Below are 12,471 nucleotides of genomic sequence, written 5' to 3' on the forward strand. Positions count from 1 at the left end.
GTGCTGGGCACACTCTTTCTCTCCCACTTCCCAGGTAATAAGAATTGGTTTTTACAGTTTGAAGTTTATATTAATTCATTTTTCATATCCAACAGTCAGTAGAAGGGAAAAGGAACAATCGTTTCCAAGAGGCTGTATGGGGTGGAAGTGTGTCTTCCCTCTGTGTAAGTAGCTTCCCTATGTCTTGGGCGACTTCCTTTGATGGTGGCTAAGGAGGTATATGCCTTGATTCTGCCCAGGTTGGCCCACCTTGTGTTCCCCAGCAGTAGGGCAGAGGAGGGGACCAGTCTCCCATATGAGTGATATATATCACCTGCAGAGGACAGCAGAGTCCCTGACAGGCATCCTTAATTAGTACCACTCACTCCATCACCATGGGGTGCAAATTCTCATTGCCTTTGACATGCAGGTTAAATTAGATGCTGTGACCAGTGTCAGTGCTCTCTCAAGCCCTTTCCTGTGATCACCTCAGGAAACTATCAGAGAGGTTATTTCCCACTACTGTTTTCTATGACTGTGCTTCTCAGACCCAGATGTTATGAATCCCCCAGGATCTTGTTAAAATGCAGATTCTGCTTCAGCAGGACAGGACAGGGCAGGGATGCTGATGCTGTAAGTCCAAGGACACAGCTAGGGGAGCAAGGGTGACTGATCACCAGTCCTTTTTAGATCATGGTGCACATGAATGTATTTTCAGGGCACAATGGCAAGGTTACTGTGGCTGCCTCACATCTTAACACCTCTGGACTGAAAAAGTCAGCATCCAAGCTCACTTCTAACCCAATGGAGTCTCCTTGGAGTGGGACAGGGTACACCCATGGAAGGGCAAAGTAAAGTCCAAATCTGATAAATTGAAAACACATGAGATGTGCACGTGGCTCACGCTCTCCTATCTTTACTGCAGGTGCTGCCCCATGGCTTGGCTAACATCAGAACGCAGGTCCAGCAGTGCCCATACCTACTAGGAGTGCCCCTCTGCCCAGCAGTGTTTTCTCCAGGTGCGGAGAGGGGAGAATAAGTGTCCTTCCCAGTGTTCATCAGCTGTGACACTGGCCTGGAATGCCAGGCCACAGCTCTTGACATGCATGGCTCTCTTGGGGTGTGTGTGTATGTGTGTGTGTGTGTGTGTGATGATGTGTGCAAGCCACACACAAGGATATTCACACACGCCTGCCTGCCAGACATCAGTCCTGCCAGAAGAGCTGGATCAAAGAATAAAGGGGCATCAGGCCCCTCACTCTGCCCAGCACCTGCTTTCACACAGCCAGATTTCTGCTTCTCTGCAGGTGTCCCCTCTGGGGTCTCTGGGAATTTATGCTTCATCTGTCTTAATCAGTACCCTCCTTGAGGCTGTGAGAGATCTTACAAAGATTTTCCAATGAGAATCTTAAAGCCAAAAGACCCTTCTTTTCTAGGAGAGAAAGGGGTAGACCTTTCATCTCAAAATTGACCATCCATTCCATCCTTTTCCCAGAACACTATGTGTCTTTTTGCCTCACTTTATACAACTTAAAAGAGTTCTCTTGGATGCTCTTTCCAGGACAGAAAAAGTCTGTTTCAGTGTCTCCTCACTGTAAATAGAAGAATTTTCAGCTTGTAAATGGCTGCTGGTTTTATTAAAATAGCTACTAAAACATGCAGTGTGTTTCTCTTGGCACAAACCCACCTGCCACGAGTTGGCTCTGAAAATGATTGCTGAATAAAGAGACAGTCTCTGGGTGTCCTCGTGCCCTATGCTCAGTCTGACTGTCTTTTATTTCCAGGTCCATATTCAAGCCTTTCATCTTTGTTGATGATGTAAAACTTGTTCCCAAAGCACAGTCTCCCTGTTTTGGGGACGATGACCCTGCTAAAAAGGAGCCTTGGTTCCAGGAGAAACCAGACTGCCAGCATGAGCTGTACAAGTCCCACGAGTGGGCACGTGGTGTCATCGAGAGTGACCAGGTGAGCCTGGGTAAGGGTTCAGGGTGAGTAATGAGGTCCGTGAGGAAGGAGTCAGGGAGTCTGTTAGCCTCCTCTACTCTTGGCCAGTCTCCTCCCGGGCAGCCAGGTTCCACAGTCCTTCCTAGAATGCTGGTGCTCATTTTCCTACCCAATCTCCTGAAATCAAGTAAAACAAAGCCTTTACTTCTCATGTTCTGGAACTCAGTGGGCCAAGCTCTCTCTCATTTACTGTTGACTTAGGAGGAATAGAGATGTGCAGTTCTAGAAGGGAGACCTGCTTCTGTGCTTTCTAAAAATCTTTTGCAACCTTTTAGGGCTAAGAAGCTATACTTGATTGGCAGAGGTTTATTTAAAGATGCAATCATATGCCATTTCCAAAAAGTAATTCTCCAAAAATGCTCTGGATATGGATGGTGGTGGTGGTTGCACAACCACTATGTACCAAATTCTATGTTAAGCATATTTTCCCATACTACCGATATCATTTAGAAAAAGATTCTCACATTCCCAGTTTTTCTTTCTTTCTTTCTTTCTTTCTTTCTTTCTTTCTTTCTTTCTTTCTTTCTTTCTTTCTTTCTTTCTTTTCTTTTCTTTTCTTTTAGAAAAAGATTCTCACATTCCCAGTTTTCCTTCTCTTTTCTTTTTTGTACCAGGGAATGAACCCAGGGGCACTTAACCACTGAACCACATTCCCAGTCCTGGGTCTCACTGAGTTGCTTAAGGGTTCACTAAATTGCTGAGGCTGTCTTTGAACCTGTGATCCTCCTGCTGCAGCCTCCCAAGCCGCTGGGATTACAGGCACATGTGTTTCACCGTGCCTGGCTAAGTTCACATTTTTTTTTTAAGACTGAGTACTTTTTCAATGTCAAACTGCTTCTATGATCGAAGCTTGGTTAATAAAGTTTCTGACAGGGCTTATTTTCTAGGTGTATGACAGAAAGCCCCAGGTAGACTCAAAATGTCACCTACTAGTGTCTGGTTTTGTGGGTATCAAGCAATGAGAATGTAGGCTAGAAAGAGTCCATGGGATCGGTGGGTTTTGAAATTTAGAAATGACTCTAGGGTTGAATCAGGAAGTAGTGGATGACTAAGGAGAGTGGCTTCTCAGTTCTGGGACTAATTGGGTAAATGAAAGCCTTCAGTGTCACCCACTGTAAATGAGCGAGTTCTTCTTGGAGGAAGAGCTCTTACCATCTCCTAAAAAGAGTGCCCAGGAGATAATTATTCATTGATCATTCAGCAAACATCTTTGCCGTACACCTACTATGTCCCAGCCATTGGGTGGCACCATTGCAGTACATCATTGCAGTACACCTACTATGTCCCAGCCATTGGGTGGCAGTTGGGCACAAGTTGCCTAAGTGTTGACGTGGGGAAGGACCTGCTGGAGGGAAGAGTCACTGTACAATGGGGGAAAGTATCATGAGATGGAGGAGTGCAGGTAATTCAGTCTGGCTGAAAATGAGGAAGAGATGAGGAAAGAGGTCAGGCCCACAAGACCTTGCTTCTCATCAGGGCCTTCCATGAATGCCGCTCAGGAGTCTGGATTGTATCCTGAAGCAGCCACATTCTAGAATGGTCCTCGTGGTAGTTGTTCGGGAACAGATAAGAGTGGGTGGATGGGACTGTGAGCAGGAAGCCAGCGGAACCCCCGAGGCTCAGTGTCCACAGCCACAATCCCACTGTTCTGCTGACTGTGCAAAGGCCATGTCTTTCCTCAGGAGCAGGGTCACGTGCTGAAGAAGACCATGATGGAGCTGGAGAAGCAAGGCCTGGAAGCCATGTAAGAAATCCTGGGCAGCCCTGAGCCCCCAGACCCCGCCGAGGTGGGGGACCTTTTCTATGACTGTGTCGACACAAAGATTAAGTTCTTTAAGTGAAGTGATCATTCCCTTTCCCCTTCTTATTTAAAACTTCCCACCTGACTAAATGACCAGCAAAACAAACACTCTCCTGTTTGAGTAAAATGAGAAAAGTTATCAGGTGGTCTCCTTTTCTGAAGCCAGATCCAACTGTTACCTTGTGTCTCTAAATGTCCCTTTCTCAGCCATGTAGGTCCCCTTCCTTTGCTATGTAACACGTATCCCTCTGGCCTCTCACGTTCAGTTGTGTGACAAATTGTGGATCTGAAGCTACTATTCTTGTATTTCAGTGACAATGGACACATTAGCCTCTCAGGACTAGAGTTCACGGAGGCTTGAAAGACAGGCTCCGAGGTGTTGAGTTGGTGGGAAAAGCAAGCTCTTTTGAAGTCTTAGTCTTTCAGTACCTGTTTCTTCCAGGTTAACAAAAGGCATTTGTTGGCTCACACAGGCTCCTGTGTGTGTGGAGGGCAGGGGGCACCTCCCCAGTTGCTCTTCACCTGGGCTCATGCCTGTGGGCACTGCAGTTTCTACAGGTGTTCCCTGGGGAACGAAGCCAATGGGAGGGAATAAAGGGGCCTCTCAGCTGCCCCAGCTGTGTCCTGGTGTCCATGATCTCCAAGGAACTGATTTCCATGCACTGTACTCGTGTGGTGGACCCAACCCTGCTTCATATGCAGGAGAGCTGGGCAGCACTGTTAGCCAGAACCTATACACCTTAGAGATTCAGGGAGCCATGTCAGTGACCTCCCAGGATCGCCAATGGGTCTCCCATAAGACACACTGCTATCCCTACAGAGCAGTGCACTGCCACAGTCTCTGGCTGGGCACAAATCACGAGTCTCCACACAGCTTGTAGATTCAAACAGCAATTCTTTATTCCCGAGCTCACACCGGCCATCTACAAACACGTTCTGGGGGAATCCACGTTCTCTGCCCAAATCCACTCTCTCCCAAATCCACTTCTCCTGGGCTTCTGTCTCCTGAAATATACTGTCTGACCCTAAGAACTCAAGAGGAACTCAGCAGCAGGATACGCCCTATTCTAAAGGGGGAACACCCTAATCTCCTATTATGCTAAACTGCCCTATTCTAAAGGGGGAACACCCTAATCTCCTATTATGCTAATCCAGGAACACCCTAAACACGGATTCGCCCTGGTCCTTGAGCAAGGTCACCTTACATGCAATGTCCTGCAATATGTCCTATTTCCATGAGTCCTTCCACTAAAGAAACATGGGGGTATGCTGGCAAGGAAATTGTCATACCTACTTGGCTGATGGCTCCCAGCAGTGCACCTACCAAGTAGATGGGGCCGTGGGTAGGGATGACTCCTGGTCTAGTGACCAGCATCTAATCTAGGATTCATTCAGTGGCCCTGCAGCATAGTTCCACCCCATGCAACTGTGACTCTCAGCTAATGAGGGAAAGAAAAGGAAAAAAAATCTTGACTTTTTAGATTGCAGTTGAAGTTGCTGGGATTCAAGCAGTCGCTACTGTATCTCAACACAGAGACTCCAGCTGAGCTGATCTGCTTCCAATATCATATCCACATAAAGGATTTGACCCACTAATAGAGCATAAGAAACTAGGCAAGGAAGACCAGGTGGGCTCCATACAGGGCATTCAGAGGGCAAGAAGGTGACAGACAGATACAAGAGGACATCTCTGTGGGGTCACAGTCCAACTCCACCCCTCCTACCCAGCCTGTCAGAACCCACACATGGGTGTCTGAAGCAGCAGACCACCTGGATCTTCCCCCTTAGTCCTCATGCCCTACAACTGCTTCCAGACTGGTAGTGGAAGTGGGCGGGAAGTGGTGTCATAGCCCATGAGGGCTGAAAGTGACACAGCCACTCATTATGTGGGTGGAATACCAAGGATCAGAGATTTTTTAACGTTTTTCTTTTCCTTTTTTTTTTTTGTTATTCTGGGGATGAAACCCATAGCCTTGAGTATGCGAGGCAAGTAGTCTCAAATGCTCTCTTCCACTGAGCCTTGTCCCCAGCCTCAGAAATTTTATGGGAATGAATATTTTCTTTCTACAACTCTCCTTCAAGAGTGTATGTATAGATTTGCCATGAACTTTCTATTCAGCAGTTTTGTAAATTCTGTATGTAAAATCACTAAGTACAGATGGGAAGACTATTTCAGCTGACAAAGTTTATGGCAGCCAGTAGTGGCAGCCTGTAGTGTAGATTTGACCTGAGCTTTCACTGCTGATGAGTTGAGGGTCTCCTGCTAGATGAAGTGGCCATTCTAAAAGTGTCTATAGCTGCTAAGAGAGAAAAGGATGAAGTTTGAGAATGATGTAGGTACTTACCTTTCAAAGTCTACCTGAGGAGTGGTTATTTAATATTAGGTGTTGCAGAAATTCTGTCTTTCAATGCATGGTCTCACCTGCACAGGTTAGGAAGCATTTTATCACACCTGACCTGTCTGAGATAGTCAGGGTAATACAGGATTTGATCAGAAGTCTAGTGCAAATAAATCACACCAAGGCCTGCTTTTATTACTATGGCCCAAATCACAGATGACTGTTGTATTTACCCAGCCAGTTGTGCAGTGGGAAACACAGTGGCTACTTCTGTTTGTGGACATTGCAGGCAGGAAAGGGCCAACTGTACATCAATCACAGCTGTAATGTTGATGTCTTACCACTAGAGGGTGTGCCTGCCCTCTGTGTGGGCCTAGTGCCTCCCAGAAGGCAGTAAAGGTGGGGGTCTGTGTACAGTCAACCTGAATAGCAGTGCTCAGGATTCTTTGTGCATTTGGGAAGGGTGAGGAAAGACTACAGAGAGCAAGCAGTCTGCTGATGTGGCTGTACTCATGTTTAGTGACAACAGTCAGAAATATGTTGTTGAATTTTGAGTAGGCTGTTGTAGGGGGAATGTTTGCTTTTAAATGCTCCTAACAGATTTTGCTTTGGAAGAATGCTTATACATGGATAATTTCTTTTTCCAGGGATTGCTTTTCTGAAGGCTATATAGGGAAAATTTATATTCAAGATGAAACATGAAACTAATGTTTAAAGGTCACCATGTGTAAATAGCTTCCTAAATGCCATTTGTATATCTATTAAGAAGGTAGGGTGCCAGTGCATGCTTTGTGCAGAAAGAAGTCATGGCCATAAAGGACAGAATCTCTCCCCCACCTTCCCTGTAACCTATCATAAGCTAGTTAGTCTTGTCTATTAGGTGGGATTTACCATAAGTGAAAATGGTCCTCAGATCAAGGGCAGACACTCCAGTGAAAGTAAGTTAGCAAAGCAGATATAATAGTGCTTTCATTTTTGGAAGTGGCTTGAACCTTAGGTAGAATAAGGACATAATCAAAATTATGGAGATTCATTAGTGCCCTGTAATGTAAGACCTGATGTTATTATTAGGAGCTACCCTACAAGCTAACAGAGCAGGTATATGCCTCTTAGATCTTAGCAACGAAGTTCCTTTACTATTGGATGAATCATTATGTCTAAAAAGTAATTGTTGACTAAGCAAATTACTATGCATCCTAACAGATGTCATCTCACCTCCATACAGGTGACACATAGCTCTGGCTGATAGCAGGGAAGACAGGTGGGACCCTGTGTCTGTCATGAGGTCTCTAATTGCATTCCTGATTGGAGAACCACCCATCCTTTATTGGAGAGGTCTTCAACTGAGCTCTTAGCTTTAGGAAGCACAGGGAGAAGAAAGCAAGGGGACCCACCTTACTGGGCATGCTCTCTGGGAGGGGGAGGAGTGGCAGGTCACACGCCTGGCTGTCCCAGTTCTACTGTATGCTTCCTGTAGCTGTGGCATTTCATTCCATACAGTCTTAAGTCCCCATTGCCCTCCTTAGGTTTTTGTCAAAATGTGCTTTATCTGATTGACACCATAAATCTTGAAATGTCACATGCAGAATTCTTGTGGGAACCAATATATATATATATATATATGTTTGCAATCATGTTGTGAGAGTTTAAATGTATTAGCTGGAAAATGCTACTGGCAGCAAATTATAAAAAAGAAAGTCTTCGTTTCCTGCAGTGGGAACTGACCATGTAGTCTTAACAGTCTTTTGTACAACTATCTACAAACCAGGTGATTTCCCTTTATCCAGTTCTTGTCCTTGGGATTGTCTCTAAATGCATCAAGCATACAATAAAAAATACTGAAGTTAATGTCCAGTGGCCTCTTCGGTCTTGTGTTTCATGAAAAAATGCTGGCATCAGTCAGCACACAGGAAATGTGTGGAAGGGGATGTGTTTTCTGCTGGAAATCTTCAAAAAAAACCAATCAACTCAGAAATTTTCTGCATTAGGTACTATTCTTTGGGTAAATTCATTCTTTAAAAGTAAACACAAAACTACAATGAGAAATCTAGTCACATCCATCAGGATTGCAACTTAAAACAAAAAGTAGCCACTGGAATCCTTGTAGACTACTGATGGGAATGTAGATGACACATCCATTGTGCAAAATAGTATGGAGGTTGCTAAAAAAATGTTTTAAAAAAGGGCTACCATGTGACCCAGTGATTCCACTTCTAAGTATCTTTAAAAAAGAGTGGAAAGTAGGGCCCCAAAGATATATTTGTACTTACAGGTTCATAGTAGCATTATTTACAATAGCCAAAATGTGTAGACAAGTATCCATAGATGTATGGATGGATAAACAAAATGTAGTATAAGCATACTGTCAGGGAGCCGCTCTGGAAAGGAGCTAGGTACACACCTTTAAGTCCTGAGTGAGGAGGTACTGAACAGGTATTGCACTGCAATGCGTTTGGACCCTACCTCCACTGATAAGAGAGGTGCAGCTCCAGGAGTGGGTGTCACCCGATGGGGTTGGATCACACCCTTGCCTAATTTGAGTGGCTTCTCCCCAATAAAACTCAAGTTCCAGGAGTGCTCCTCCTCTTTCTTGCCTACCTTGCCCCTCCTGTAGGAGCTGTGGCTGAGGAGCGGTCATTGAACCCAAAAAAGTACTTTCTGTGTCTGTGTCTTTATTTAGTCAGACAAAATTCACTTGGAGTGATGCTGACCGGTTTAGCCATGTTCCATAACACCATACAATAGAATAGTCTTCAGCTTTTAAAAAGAGAAGGAAATTCTGACTCATGCCACCACATGTATGAACATTCAGGGCGTTATGCTAAGTAAAATAAACAAGTTACAGGAGGAAGTGTACAATTCTATTTATGTGAAGTACCCAGAGTTGTCAAATCAAGGAGAACGAAGAGGAAGAGTGGTTGCCACGGGTTGGGAGGAGGGAGAAATAGAGGATTGTAGTTTTATGGGTACAAAGCTGAAGTTCTACAAGATGAAGAGTTCTGAAGTTGGGTGGTAGTGGTGGCTGCTTAACAGTGAAGATGCCCTCCAGTTACACTGGACACTAAAAACAATCAAGATGGCAAATTTTATGTTGTGTATTTAACCACAATTTTTTAAAAGAAAAAAAGAACTAGAATTGGAAGTCTAGAGTTTAGATCATCAGAATGGCTGATGCTATCTATGCTGAGTCTCCTCCTTCTAAAGGTTTAGCAGCTCCATGACACAAGGATGTCTCTTAAGAAAAAAAGTTCTCTCTGCTCTTATGGCATGCAAAATTGATTGTCTGGTTCAGGAAATAGAACTAAGCCACCTGCAACAAGTGACCTGAGTCAAGATTAGATTAGACGATTGCTCCATTGACATAAGGAATTGCTGCTTTAAATTTTATTCCCACCTATTTCTTTTTCATTAAAGTAACACACTCCTGAAAAGCTCCAAGAGTAGGTATGAGTTTGTAGGGTTGCTATAACAAAATACCACAGACTAGATGGTATAAGCAGGAGAAATTTATTGTTCCATGGCTTTGGAGCCTAGATGTCATGTGTAAGATCATAGTGTCTGTGGGGTTGGTTCCATCTGAGGCTGTGAGAGGCAATCTGTTACATGTCTCCTGACTAGCTTCTGGTGCTTTGCTGGAAATCTTTAGCATCATCCCAACCTCTGCTTTCCTCTTATACCACATTATCCCCGTGTGTATGGCAATACCCAATTTTCCCTTTATATAAGAAAACCAGCCCTATTGAACGTAGGGCCCACTTCAGTATGACTTCATTTAAAACAATTATATCTTCAGTGATCCTCTTTCCAAATAAGGTACCATCCTGAGATATACTGGAGCTAAGGACTTCTATATATGAATTTTGTGGGGACATAATTCAACCCATGACAGAATGTGTTCATGAAGGATGCCAAAGCTTTTGGGGCATAGTCTGAGATTCTGGAACTCCTAGAGATTCTGGAAGAAAATCTGGAACTCCTGGAAGAGCTTCTGGAATCTACAGCTCTTCTCATGAAGTTGTTCCTCTCACCTCTCCCATTCTTAATTTCCTAATGGGTGCCTCAGTGTAAAGGTTCTTCAATGTATAGCTCAGCTCCTTTACCACCTGCCTGGACTTTAGAATTCATCAACTACTTTGTAGATTATCCTGGGTCCTTGCTCTTCTTCCCCAGTCAGACTGGCCTTTTTTGGTCACTAAAGAGCTTATTGGTACCTCCATCAATATGGCAGCAGGAAAAAAAATTCAGCTTCTTAACTCATTAGGATGCAAAGCATGTAGTAGCTAGCTTTCAAATTAGTTTCTAGATGAGATTTATTTTTGGAACATCTATGAATTTTAATTACCCCTCCTGCTTTGTTATCCCACAGCACTGCTAGCAAAGCGTGGTCCCAGCAGCTCAGCCAGCGACTAAAGGGAGAAACTGGGATGCAGCCAGCAGAGCCCTGTTTGTGACTGAGCATGAAATACGCAAACTGGTGGCTCCTCAGAGGGAGGGGTGTGCCCTTGCCTGACTGAAGTGACCAAAGGGTCAGGGCCTGCTCATGTGACTTCATCTCTATATGCCCAGGTACACATCCATGTAATGCAACTAAAGCACAGGCCAAGAATTTACTTTCCAAAACTCATACGAGAGGATAGATACTCAAATCTGTGTGTGTTTTCTAAGCTCTCATCCTGAGCCAGCTCACCTAGCAGATAAGCCAAATCTCCCCCAGAACAGGCTTCAGAGTCTACCTAAAATAGTCTTAATGGAGTCAGAGATGGTTTTGCTTCACACAGGAGGCTCTTTGGAGTGGTTTGCTGAATTAAGGAAGTGGGGGTCCAAGTGCATTTTAGGCTGAAAGTTTTTTCCATTTTAATACAATTTATCAGAATTTATGAACAATACACTCTGCCCATTCTATATAAATAAAACTAAATAAATATAGTTACCTACTTTATTATTATTATTAGGTACTGGGGATTTAACCCAGGAGCACTTGACCACTGAGCTACATCCCCAGCCTTTTTATTTTTTTTTAAATTTTGAGACAGGGTCTTGCTGAGTTGCTTAAGCCTCACTAAGTTGCTGAGGCTGTCCTTGAACTTGGGATCCTTCTGCCTCAACCTCCCCAGTTGCTGAGATTACAGATATGTATCACCACACTTGGCTAATTTTAGCTACTTTTAAAAACACACCTGAAAAGTACCCCCCAACCCCTAGGCTTGGTTGAACCAAACACTCAGTAAATTAGCTCAAAGAAGAAAGGCTCTATTTCCATTACTGTATGTTATAGCAAGCACGAGGTCCATGTAAACATCCATTTTGTTGTGGCCTTCTCAGAAGCCCTTCCGATCCTTAAACTTCTAATCCTTGGCTTTCCCGGGCACAGTGGTGCATGCCTATAATCCCAGCGACTTGGGAGGTTGGGGTAGGAGGTTTGCAAGTTCAAAGCCAGCCTCAGCAAAAGCTAAGCAACTCAGTGAGGCCCTGTCTCTAAATAAAATATAAAATAGGACTGGGGATGTGGCTCAGTGGTTGACTGCTCCTGAGTTCAATCCCTGGTGCCCCCTCCCTAAAATGTTTGGCCTTGGTACTCAAATTTCATCATTATACATTATACATATCAAAATATCACACAGTATCTCATAAATATGATACCATTAAAAAATTGGCTTAGATCAGTACTGGTGACCATAGATGGGTTTTCAACAGGAAATGACCTCAGAAGCATTTCCACTTATTAAAGTTAGTTTATTAGGTTCAAAGAAATGAATCTGCAGAGTAAGGCATCAATAAATATAAAATAAAGGTGAAACAGGGGGAGAGTTACAGACAACAGGGTCAGTGAGGATGTGGGAGGTGGCAGGGATGCCTCTCTGATGAGTCCATGGTCAAGGGGCTCAGCCTGTACACTGCCCAAGCTTGGAGGGTGCACATTCAGTGACAGGTCTCGAGGACACACGTGATGCCGGATTCCTGAGGTTGCTCCCTATTTGCCATTTTTTGGTTTCTGCTCCTTCCTTCTCTCTGTTCTTGAATGGTTTTATTATAAATTTTCTATCCCAGCAGAACTTCTGAACGCCTCACCAGGACCAGGAGTCCACTCCAAAGTGGAACTTCCAGTGTCTAGCGCCTTCTCCATTATTCAAAGTAAAGCTCTTGTAAATATTTTATGCAACCAGAAGGAAGGCAGAGTGGATACTGTCCCCCACATGAAATCCTGGACTTCTTGGAAAACTTCCAGAACCAATACAATAAATCAATAATGCAAAAGGCCTGCGAAAGCTTCTTTCCCACTGATTTTAGCTGTTACGATTTGGCCTGAGTCATGCCCCAGAGATGCATACTTGATGCTGACTCAGTTTC

The sequence above is a fragment of the Callospermophilus lateralis genome, unplaced genomic scaffold (assembly GCF_048772815.1).
Source record: "Callospermophilus lateralis isolate mCalLat2 unplaced genomic scaffold, mCalLat2.hap1 Scaffold_63, whole genome shotgun sequence".
Taxonomy (NCBI): Eukaryota; Metazoa; Chordata; class Mammalia; order Rodentia; family Sciuridae; genus Callospermophilus; species Callospermophilus lateralis.